Source organism: Notechis scutatus, chromosome 5 (genome assembly GCF_049901735.1).
Source record: "Notechis scutatus isolate UNSWTSFEM ecotype Mainland chromosome 5, rNotScu1.2, whole genome shotgun sequence".
Taxonomy (NCBI): Eukaryota; Metazoa; Chordata; class Lepidosauria; order Squamata; family Elapidae; genus Notechis; species Notechis scutatus.
In genome coordinates, this window is record NC_142013.1 from 73,432,943 (window position 1) to 73,445,210 (window position 12,268).

Below are 12,268 nucleotides of genomic sequence, written 5' to 3' on the forward strand. Positions count from 1 at the left end.
ATATAATGAGGTAGGGAGAGGAGGAGGAGGAGGAGGAAGGGGAGGAAAAAAACACAATGAAGTAGAGAGTGATGGAAAGGATAGAAAACCCAGATACGAAGTAGGAGATACAAGAAACATACCTGAGATCCATAAAGGACTCAAATGCCTATACACAAATTGTTAGGGATATACACCCTAGCAGAACCTGCACGGCAGTCAGGCAGGCAGGCAAATATGTGAGATAAAGGTTGTTGTAGTTTACACTCAGTAAAACAGATACACAGTGCTAGTTAAATAGTTTATTCCAGTAAGATTTATATGCATAGTCAAACAGTCCATATATCATACACTTAGTTCAGTCCGTCCGGGGATTAATCAGTTGCAAAGTCCAGTGTTGAAAAAGAGGTCATTAAACTTACTAATATCAGTCCAGTAATTTATCTCTTCTCAGTAGAGATAAGAAGAAGTAAAAACCTCCTTTCTTCCTTCAGCAACAGTAGCAGAAAAAACACGCAGTTAACAATCCATCATCGTCAGCAAGGAATCCAGTAAACTAGCAAACAATTCAGGTTCTCTTGCTCCCTCTTATGGCAATTTACAGCCGCACCCAAAATTACATGCTTTGCAGTTAAAGTGACATTGCTTGTATTGTTTGGCCTCATCTTTCTATAAAGGAATTATGTTGTGGCCTATATGGTGCAGACTTTTTATGTTCAACGCCTGCCATCTTCAGTCTATTTTTGAATTTATTATTTATAAATTCCGTACCATTATCAGTTACAAGAGTTACTAGTTTCCTTTTAGTTTTTCCTTTTAGTTTTTCTTTCTGCAAACTTCAACCAATTAAAGAAATTCTGATATGTTTCCGTTTTACTCTTCATTAAATAACAGAAACCATATCTAGAATAATGATCCGTTATACTTAGTATATAGCGAGCACCTCCCACACTTGGTTTTTTAGGACCTATAATATCAGTAAATACGACCTCTAGAGGTTCCTTTGTTTTAAATCCATTTATTCTATTTGCTGGTATTACCTTACTTTTTTCCTGACTACAAGCATTGCAGTGCAAATACTTACTGCAAGGCTTCAGTTTTATACCTTCAGACAGTTCAACCGTTTGCTTGAGCATTTTAAAATTTATATGCCCTAAACGTCTGTGTAACAAATGTATGCATTCATCATGAGGTTTAACATTATGATAAACTGTGTTAGCTACCTCTAATGAATTATCATTTAACACATACAATTCACCTTTTAAAGTTGCAGTCACTTTTTTACCTTCCTTTTCTATTACGCAGTTTTCTCCCCTAAAGGTAACTACATAACCTAGTTTAACCAAAACTCTAACCGAAAGCAAATTAAACTTAAGTTGTGGTACATATAACATTTTTACATTTTCTTTTATGCAAGAACAATGTGCAATACCTTCACCTTTTGCTTTCATTTTCCAGCCATTAGCTAACGATATCTGCTGTGAACTCGTGGATATCTTAACAAATCTTTTCTTATCTTTCGTTATGCAGTGCGATGCTCCACTATCTACAACCCATAAATTATTATTCACAGTTTCGTTGCTATACATGGCTAACTCTAAGCATTTTTCATCCTTTTGATGCCTTTTAGCATTCTGGCTGGCATTGTGGCATTTTCCTTTCTTGCAGAATCTAGCCAAATGTCCTTTTCCTCCACAATTAAAACATTTTCTAATTGTATAGGCTGTTGTAGATTCTTTATCTTCTTCTTGTGGTTCCCTTCTGAGTTGATCCCTTTCAAGCCTTCTCCTGGCTTCTTCAATTAATCTGCCAGTAATGTCAGTTAATGTGAGGTTATCTTTTGGCAGTACTTCCAGTGAAGTTACATAGTCATCATAGCTCTCATCTAACGAAGACAAAATTATATAAACCTGATGGAGTTCTGTGAAGATAAGTTCTTTTTCATGCAGTTCCTGAAAAATTCTCTTCATTGTGTTTATATGAGTCAGCATGTCTCCATTCTTTTGAAGATGTGTTCTGAACAGTTTCCGTGTAAGATTTATATGTACTCCTACACTGTCTCAAACATAAATCTTCTTTAAATTCTCCCAGCACTTAGCAGCTGTTTCTTCTCCACGAATATGGACAAGCTGCTGGTCACAGAGTGTCAGTCCTATTATACAGAGAGCTTGCTCATTCTTCAGTTTATATTCTTGTATTTTCTGGGCATCATCCTCATCCTCCGGATCCCATGCATCTACCTCTGGTGGGTTTTGAATTATACTCCACAAACCTTCTCTGCGTAGAAGTAGGCTGCATTTCATAGACCATGAAACATAGTTTGTTCCATCCAGTTTGGATATTAGAGACAAACTTTGTAAATTGACTTGTGCCATCTTTTTCTGGATATTAAACTATAATTAATAAAACACAGCTGTCTGTTTACAGTATTGTGTAACTACACAAACTTCTCACTTTATATAAGCCTGTTATATCCTGGTTAGTCTGACTGTGCAGCTGGGCCCATAACCAGTGTTAGGGATATACACCCTAGCAGAACCTGCACGGCAGTCAGGCAGGCAGGCAAATATGTGAGATAAAGGTTGTTGTAGTTTACACTCAGTAAAACAGATACACAGTGCTAGTTAAATTGTTTATTCCAGTAAGATTTATATGCATAGTCAAACAGTCCATATATCATACACTTAGTTCAGTTCGTCCGGGGATTAATCAGTTGCAAAGTCCAGTGTCGAAAAAGAGGTCATTAAACTTACTAATATCAGTCCAGTAATTTATCTCTTCTCAGTAGAGATAAGAAGAAGTAAAAACCTCCTTTCTTCCTTCAGCAACAGTAGCAGAAAAAACACGCAGTTAACAATTCATCATCGTCAGCAAGGAATCCAGTAAATTAGCAAACAATTCAGGTTTTCTTGCTCCCTCTTATGGCGATTTACAGCCGCACCCAAAATTACATGCTTTGCAGTTAAAGTGACACACACTATCATAGTCTATATATATTATTTTACCCAAACTACGTTAGGTAATCTATGTTATTCCTAACACAAATGCTCAACGTTTAGGGAACAAATGGTGAACTTTAAGTACTATTGCATGAAGGTAAATATGATACAGTTGCTATTACTGAAATATGGTGGGGTGAAACTCATGACTAGATTGTATTGATGGAAGGATACAAATTATTCAAAAGAAACAGGCTTAGCAAAAGAGAAGGTGGAGTTGCATTATATATAAAAGATCACTACATCTCTACAGAAATCCACAAAATCAAGGATGAAAACCTCCTAGAATTCATATGGGTCAATATAAAAGGAAAAAAGAATGATATTGCTATATGCATATACTACAGGCCACTCAACCAAACAGAAGAAATACATGAATTTTTGCTAAACAATTAACATGTATGTAGGAAACATATCACAATAGTAATGGGAGACTTTAGCTACCCTTATATCAATTGGGAGAAAAACTCTGCAGCAAGTGGGAGGTCAAACAGATTCCTAACCATCCTAGGTAACAATTCTGTCATCTAAAAGGTAGAGAAGTGAACTAAAGGCAAAGTTATATTGGATCTAATTCTAACTAATAGAGAAGAAGTGTTAGAGGGAGTTGAAGTTGCTGAAACTTTGGGCAAGAGTGTCCATGTTATATTGGAATTCAATATAATGCAAACACAAGCAATAGAACACAATCCACCCAGTGTCTTAAACTTCAAAAGAGCTGATTTTAACAAACTCAGAGAGACCCTAAGAAAAATTCCATGGATGAAAATCCTAAAAAGGAAAACAACTCAAGAAGCATGGCAAACTGAAAAATGTGATCGTAAAACCCCAGCCTAGCACAATACCACTGAAAAAGAAAAAATCCAAGAAGAAACCCGCCTGGTTGCACAAAGATTTCTCTAATAAACTAAAAGACAAAAAGAACAAACACAAAAAATGGACTAAGGTAGAGAGTATCAGCAGGCAGCCAGAATTTGCAAAGGTGAAGTCAGGAAAGCAAAGGCTCAGAACAACTTGCAAGAAAGGCCAAAGATAATTAAAAGTTTCTTTCACCATATAAATAACAATAAAAAGTCAAGGAAACAGTAGGTCCATTTAAGAGAGAAGATGGCAAGGAAGTAACAGGCAACAGGGATAAAGCAGAACTGCTCAATACATTCTTTACATCAGTCTTTACACAAAAAGAAACTATAGCCCAACCTTTCAAAAGCATAACTGTAAAAGACAGACTAGAAATAAAAAATAAAATAAGTCAGAAAATGGTTGCAGACCACCTGTCTGATCTTGACAAATATAATAATAATAATACTTTATTTGCGGTCACAGACCAAAACACAAGTACAACAAAAGAAGAACATGGGAAAATTAGTCATGAACAATTGGTCACCAAAAACTTGACTAAGAGGAATTACAGCATTCTCCTCTGATGGCTACAGCTCTTAAAAAAAAAATGGAAACCTGAGAAGTGATGTATGAGGAGCCATCCCTAGACAATATAAGAACAAATTACTAACATTGGGTCTAGAAGGGTCTATTTCAAGGAGAGACGTAACTTAGATCTGCCTGCATTATACATAGGGCAATATAAAAGGACATGCTCCACAGTTTCAACCTCAGCTCTGTCACAGGGGCATAGCCACTTGTTAATCGGGAGCCTCTTAAATTGCCCATCCAGTAGTGCTGAGGGCAAGACATTAAAGCGAGCTGGGAGAAAGCTCTTCTATACTTGGGAATGGTTAGAGTGTAAAAATAGGAAGCCATCCTCAGTCCGTAATTATTAAATTGGCTGAAGATCAGAGGGGAGGAAGTTTTGTTAGCTCTGGCTCGTAGATATTGCAAGTCAATGTCCACAACCCATTGGACTACCCTAAATTGGGCGTCCTTAAGGCCATAATCTCCCAGGGCATTCCCGTAAAACCTAGCAGGTGTAATTTCTTCATCAGCTCCCACTCCCAACGAGAAATATGAGAGTCAGCAAATGCCAGGGAGAGGTAGCTACCAGGAACTGCCAGAAAGAGCACCCGAAACCACCATTTAAAGGTGTTAATCCACGCCATACATTCGACTGATTGAGTGCCCAGTTCCAGGTACATCAGAGCAAAACCAACACAAGGAGGAAGACCCAGAAGTTTTCTAAGAAAGACAGCCTGGGTTCTTTCAATACAATCCTTGAAGCCCCGTATCCATATGGGAATTCCATAAAGAGTTTGAGCTAAAGTTTTGGCTTTGTAAATACGCAGAGCAGAAGGAATAAACTGGCCTCCTTGGGTATAAAAAAATCTTAAAATCTGCTGGTGACTACAGGAGGCTGAATTCAGCACCTGGGTTTGATGTCTAGTCCAAGCACCGGTGTTCTGAAATTGAATACCTAAATACTTAAAATGGAAAACCTGCTTAGCAGCATTACCATTGATAGCCCAGTTATACAATTTCCGGGCTCTAGAGAACACCAATACTTTGGATTTGTCATAATTAATGGACAAGTGGTTCTCAGCACAGTAAGACCCAAATGCAGAAAGTAATCTTTTCAGACCTGGTCTTGACAATGAAAGGAGGGCCGCATCGTCAGCATAAAGGAGAAGCGGGATCTTCGTAGTTGACAGCTTTGGGGCGTGGGACTCAATACGTCCAATGTGAAAGGCCAAGTCAGATAAGAATAAATTAAACAAAAGAGGAGCCAGAACACAACCCTGCCTTACTCCATTCTTAATCGGGATAGGATTTGAAAGTTCTCCCTGCAAACCACACCTGACCTGACTAGAGGTCTGGTGGTACAAGGATCTAATTAGGAACAGAAGACGTCTATCGATAGAACTTTTGAGCAGTTTTGACCACAACAGTCACCTAGGGACTAATCTTGACAAATATATATCACTGGGTCCTGATGGATTACATCACAGAATTCTGAAGGATCTGGCAGATGTTATCTCAGAACCATTGGATTGGTTCTGATTGGAAAAGAGCTGATATGGTTCCCATGTTCAAAAAAAAGAGAGAGAAAAAACAGACCCAGGAAACTACGGACTAATCAGCTTAACCTGGGAAGATACTGGAAAAGTTAATTTAAAAAACAGGTCCACAAACAGCTAGAAACAAATGTTATAACTAAAATCCAGCATCGGTTTGTTAAAAACAGATCATGCTAAACAAATCTTATTTCATTCTTTCACAAAGTGACTAAATTAGTAGACTAGCGAAATGCTGTGGACATAATATACTTAGACTTCAGCAATGCATTTGACAAAGTAGACTACAAATTATTTCTTGGTAAGCTAGAAAAGTGTGGGATAAACAACATCACCACCAGATGGATTTGTCACTGGTTGACAAACAAGTTGTCCTTAATGCTACTACATCTACATGGAGGGAAGTAAGTAGTGGGTTACCACAAATTTCCATCTTAGGCTCAGTACTCTTCAATATTTTCATAAACAACTTAGATGAGGAAATAGAAGGGGAACTTATCAAATTTGCAGATGACACTAAGCAGGAATAGCCAATACCCCAGAAGACAAGCTCAAAAGATCTTGACGGACTTGAACCTATCCAACAAAATGAATATTAATGTGGAGAAAAGCAAAGTTTTTCACTTAGGCAGGAGATTGGATACAAGTATAGATTAGGTGGAACCTGGCTGAAAAACATTACTGTGAGAGGGACCTTGGAGTTTTAGTGGATGATCACTTAAATATAAGCCAACATTGTACGACCCCAACCAAAACAGCTAATATAATCCTTGGTTGTATAAACAGAGGCATAGAATCAAAATCACCTGAAGTATTAATTAGTACTGCTGTATAAATCCTTACTAAAGCCACATTTGGAATACTGCATCCAGTTTTGGTCACCACATTACAAAAAAGATGTTGAGACTTTGGAAAAAGTGCAAAGAACAGCAACTAAGTTAAGGCCTGGAGACAAAAACATATGAAGAACGGTTGCAGGAATTGGGTCTGGCCAGTCTAGAGGAAGAAGGACTAGGAGTGACACGATAGCACTATTCCAGTATTTGAGGGGTTGCCACAAAGAAGAGGGGGTCAACTTATTTTTCAAAGCACTAGAGGGCAGGACAAGAAACAATGGATGGAAACTAATCAAGGAGAGAAACAACTTGGAATTAAGGAGAAACTTCCTAATAGTGAGAATAGTTAACCAGTGGAACAGCTTGCCTTCTGAAGTTGTGGGAGCTTCACCATTGGAGATTTTTAAGAAAAGACTGGACAGTCACTTGTCTGAAAGGGTATAGTCTCCTGCTTGAGCAGGGGTTGGACTAGAAGACCTTGAAGGTGCCTCTGATTGATTGATTGATTTTAATAACACATGAACATATACATGTAACTTTTTCTTAAGAAATGGCAACGGTTATATTGTACAATAGGACTTATATATGGCTTCAGGATTGATGTTATTAAATAAGCTTGTTTTAGCATATTTATTTATTTAGTATAATAATGAACTTTTGAGCATGTGAAATTGAGTATTTAGGGCTTTTATAATACTTACTGTATTTCTGCAATTTATGTGCAGTTCAGTTCCAAAATACAGTAGACTCTGAGCAGCTTGCAATGATTCAAAAATAAAATAAAGAGAATTAAAAAAGGATGAGGAGAACCACCAAATCCCAAATTGGAAACAACAATTGGCAAATGTAAATTGTTAATAAGTTAATTCTGAGACTTCTAACAGATTCAGAAGAAGAAAAACAACAACACGCCACATATTTATTGTTGGTGTGTGAATGCAAATACATTTGCCTCAAAAAATCTTGATTGAGTTTTTTAGGAGGCTAATAACATGAGTTCATCTCCTAGTAACATCTTGATTCATTCTCTTTCCCAGTCATTTGAGAAGATTGTATTCTTATGACCAGCGTAATGTTTCAGCTTGCTTTGTTTTCATGAGTAAGAAAACCACAGAGCAGATCTGTTTTGTTTTGCATTGTCCGGGGATGGGCATTAATTTTGAAGTATTGCTAAGAGTTACAACCTATATTATAGAGTATTTCATCCATCAAATCATCACTTTGGGTATTTGAACAAGGGTCTCAAAGAAACAAAATAGCTTGTTGTCAGGATGAAAGAGCGCTAGTAAACATTAGTGTATTTGAAGCTAGTGGTAAGTGTATTTTGTCTGAAAAGCTCATATGGCCTACTGCTGAGACATAGGATGAAGGAGGGGGAGGGAGCCTCATAAATTATTACATGAAGGCTGACCACCATCGTTTAGGTAGGAGATAGAATTGTGCCATCTGCTCCTGAAGTTCTTTGATGTATTTTTCTTTTCATTATGGAATGGAAATGTCAAATCTGAAATCAACTCATTTAAATCCTTGATCTTAAGACATACAGATCATAGCTATGGAATAAAAACACTTCTCAAAGAAACTGGTAATCCTGGTGCAATTACATTAGATGCAGAAAAAAACTCCTAATAAATAATGCACAATTGCTGTCATACCCTGTTAAAAATATCCAGTTCTGTTCAGATTCTGTGGCTGAAAAGGTGCGAGAGTAATTACTAGATCAGGCTGCAGAGAGCCAGATGAAAATGCCAGTCTTGTAGTCCTTCTCTCAGAGTGTTAAAATTTTATCTTCATAGCTTAATTTAGACTCATTATCAATTTCACTAAACACACACACACATACACACACACAGATGTGAATACATCCCCTCATATTGGACCGGTAAAGCAGATTACAGTCCTATCAATCAGTGAGACAGTATAATGACAGTATAATCTTATTATTAAAGATTATTTACTGAAATCCTCTGTCTCTCACATGTCCACAAGCATACACATTCTCTCACATCCACATATATGTTTGAAGTTTGAAAGGTGTCTGACTTAGAACCATTGGGTAATATATTGTAAGGGGGAGTTTATGACTAGTTTGAAACAATATTAGGGATTTTATGGCCAAATGTGTGTAGGCAATACTTGGTTTGGATTCCCACTCCAGGGATTAACATATTGTGATGCTTGAATGCCAACAGAAAATCTCCCTTCCCCCTTCCCTCTTGGCCCCCACCCCACAGCAACCAGAGTCGTCCTGCTGAAGCTGTTCAGTATAGGGTTGCTTTTTCCTGTGAGAGGATTAGAGAAGAAGAGAATGGCTTTGTGAAAAAAAACAGAGAGAAAGAGAAGGAATGCTGAGAAGAAATCCAAAGGCCTGGAAATACTTCTTGTAGACAATTGAGATGAACTGCATTTTATGCAGCAGCTGATTGCTGTTGTACATACTGTTAAGTCACGCTGGTAAGGTTATTTCATCTTTCCCCCTCTCTCCCCCCATCCAATTCTACTGTTTGTAATGCTGATATAATTGCCTTTATGGAAGAATTTTTTTTGGAATAAAGGATCTTTTAATGATGTTAAGTTTATAAGGCATGGCCGTCTGTTGCTTCCTATGTAGGTTCTTAAGAAACAAAGAATAAGGACTTTGTAAGAAGCATTATTTGCTGCTTTTGCTTGGAATTTATTTTTTAAAAGTTGAGCAATGAGAGGAAAAGAGGTCATCTATAAAGTATCAAGCTATTTGGATATATTCTCAAAACTATTTTATGGTGAGGGAGAGGCCTTTCAGATAAATGCTCTGCAACATTTTTGATGTTATTGGATTTGTCACTTCCCTGGCAGAATTCCAGATTTCCCGGGGTGTGCGTGAGAAACATATATTATGATCCACAAAGCAATAGGGGATACCTGCTTTAGCAATAAAAACTAAGCAGACAACTTATTTAGCAAATATCTTCTAAGGTCTCTCCCAGAAGGGTAGAGGGAAGCAAAGCGAGGTTGTACTTTCTGGAACACTTTCTGAAGAAAAGAAATGAGGTTAATTTCAAAAGAGTGGTGAATGCAGTGTAGAATGATAAAATAGGTTGATTCAGTTCTTGCATAACTAAATGGGAAAGATCCTAGTGACTGTTTAACCCAGCATCAAAATACAGGTGCATTTAGAGATCTCAATTTATGCTGCAGTTTGAAACTTTTGAAAATAAATTGCATAGAAATTAAGGGAACTGGGGTTACTGTCAGAGTCTTTCTTTTTCTTTTTCTATTTCTTTTTTAAAATGTATTTTTATAATGAGTGCATTTCTATGTATCTTTTTAATTTGTTTTGGCATAACCTTTAATTGGAAGTTGATTTGAAGAGAAAAGATGTATAAATTTGATTCAGGATAATCTCTCAAAGGATGGGAACATTTTCCTGGTGCATTTCATGAACAAAAAAGACATAATTGCAAGCAAAACGTTTATTTTGTGGTCAGTCAGAATTCAAATAAAGAAAGCAAGAGATGATGGACATTATTTAATAGTCATGGTTGACAGAAAACCTGGAATTCTTTGGATCTAACTTTTATATCTTTTCCAGTATTGTTTCTTTTTCATCTCTGTTCCAAGGCCTTAAAGTTTTATCATGTTCTTCAGCATGCATATCTGAAATACCTCTCTGTATTTCATGCTGTGAATGAATATGTTTCCTTCTTTTGTGTGCTTCATTGACTCTAACTTTCTTTTCTTTTCCTCTTGGGGATACCAAAATAAATGTTTTAATGTTCTTATTCACATTGTTAACTAGATCTTTTGTGATTTAAATGTCACTGCTATGAACGTAGAGGAAAAAACTTGATGAGCCATGATGTAGCCTTGTATAAATTAGTTTAGGAGCTGAGCCATAAGTAGAGATGGCTTTCCCCCCTTAAAAACAGAAAGCTAATTTTAGAAAAATGAGTTGCCATGGAACCAGAGAAAGAGAGAGAGAATGAGTGTCTCTGAATAAATGTTTGGAGTGCAAACTCCTGAATGTTTTCATAACTTCACTATACATTATGAGGTATAAGAAAACTTCCAATTGCTTTATTTATATCTTATCTATGTTTTTCTGTCATAAGCACATACACAAACATGTATATATTAGCTGAACTGGTTGCTAAGGATTTTTTTCTTCCAGATTTAATCCTCACAGTATTCCAATATTTATCTAGTCACAGCAGGAGTATTGAGTGAGTTGCATTAATTGTCACTAATTCATTAATTAACCCTGACATTAATTTAATTTCAATTTTGCAACTGACAGCGTTTCTCTTTCAGGTTATTTCTTTTCAGTGAATTTTTATTTTGACCTTTATAATTTTACATTGGATATAAAACTTTTTCAACCAATGCATTTTTCTTAAGTAAACATACATAATCATTTAAAGTTATAGAAGGATAGGCACCTGTAGACCTGCAAATCAGATTTTAGTTTCATATGCTTAATTTTTTTTGTTAAACATATCTAAAAACTGTCACTGTAAAGTCATCTGGTGGTGTGTATTTCTTTTTACTGAGGCATAAATTTTTTAAATCTTTTTAAAGAAGGGAAATGAAAGATTTTAAAATATATCATTGTAAATAGAGATTTAAGTATTGCTAAATGAGTATTTTAACTATTAAAGTAGAAGCTCTGAAGTGAAAAATGTCAATGAACCTTTGAGATAATATAATAATGCCAGTTAGGAAATACTATACCAAAATTCAGGCTTATTTTCTGTGTTTTAAAAAAGGATCTCCAACTGATAAACTTTGTTTTCCCCCCCCATTTTAGTACCAAAACTTTTGTTCCATGAAACAGCTTTGCTTGTGTTATATACCATGTAACTGTGCCTTTTGTGCTAAGATGCATTTTAGTCCAGTATTCATTTATTCATGTGTATGTTTTGTATGATATTAACTTTTTAAAAAGTACTATCACAACCTTATGAATATTTTGGCAAGGAAAACTGGGAACTAGACAGAGCAGCTTGTTTAGTAACTAAGAAAATTACTAAGAAAGTAATTTGGATTTTATTTTTAATATAATATATTCATAGAAAGCTATGTAATGTTTCTTACAAAATGAAAATTGAAGGTGTCTTGTCTTCTTCAGAGGAAAGATAGAAAATGAGTACGTGGTTTGTTTCTTCATGTATTGTCTGCTGGGTAAATTACAATGAAAACATACATTGTTTGATACAGACAACATCAAAATAATATCCTTTTGTTAGAATCAAAAAAGTATGTATGATCCTTGTTTATTTTAATTTACATCTTCAACTTACTTGGTATTCTCTCTGGATTTTTTTTGGCCTTCCGCCCCAAGGAAAACAAATTGTGGAAAGCAGAGGTGGCATTCAGCAGGTTTTGACCAGTTCTGGAGAACCAGTAGCGAAAATTTTGAGTAGTTTGGAGAACCAGTAAATACCACCTTTGGTTGGCCCCACCCCCATCTGTTCGCTGCATCCTGAGTCCCAGCTGATTGGCTGGGCCT

General features: G+C 36.2%; 1 protein-coding gene across 2 annotated transcripts in view; it reads left to right on the forward strand.

Moving 5' to 3' along the window:
- The window catches only part of MID1 (midline 1), a 227,499-nt gene that overhangs the window by 68,803 nt on the left and 146,428 nt on the right, over positions 1 to 12,268 (forward strand). Inside the window, exon 1 of one of the 2 annotated variants that reach the window (XM_087967046.1) lies at positions 9,043 to 9,234. The exons of the other annotated variant lie outside the window; for it this stretch is intronic. The gene's annotated coding sequence lies outside the window, so the exon portion shown is untranslated. Of the gene's footprint in view, positions 1 to 9,042; positions 9,235 to 12,268 lie in introns of those variants that run through there. 2 annotated transcript variants of the gene reach the window in all.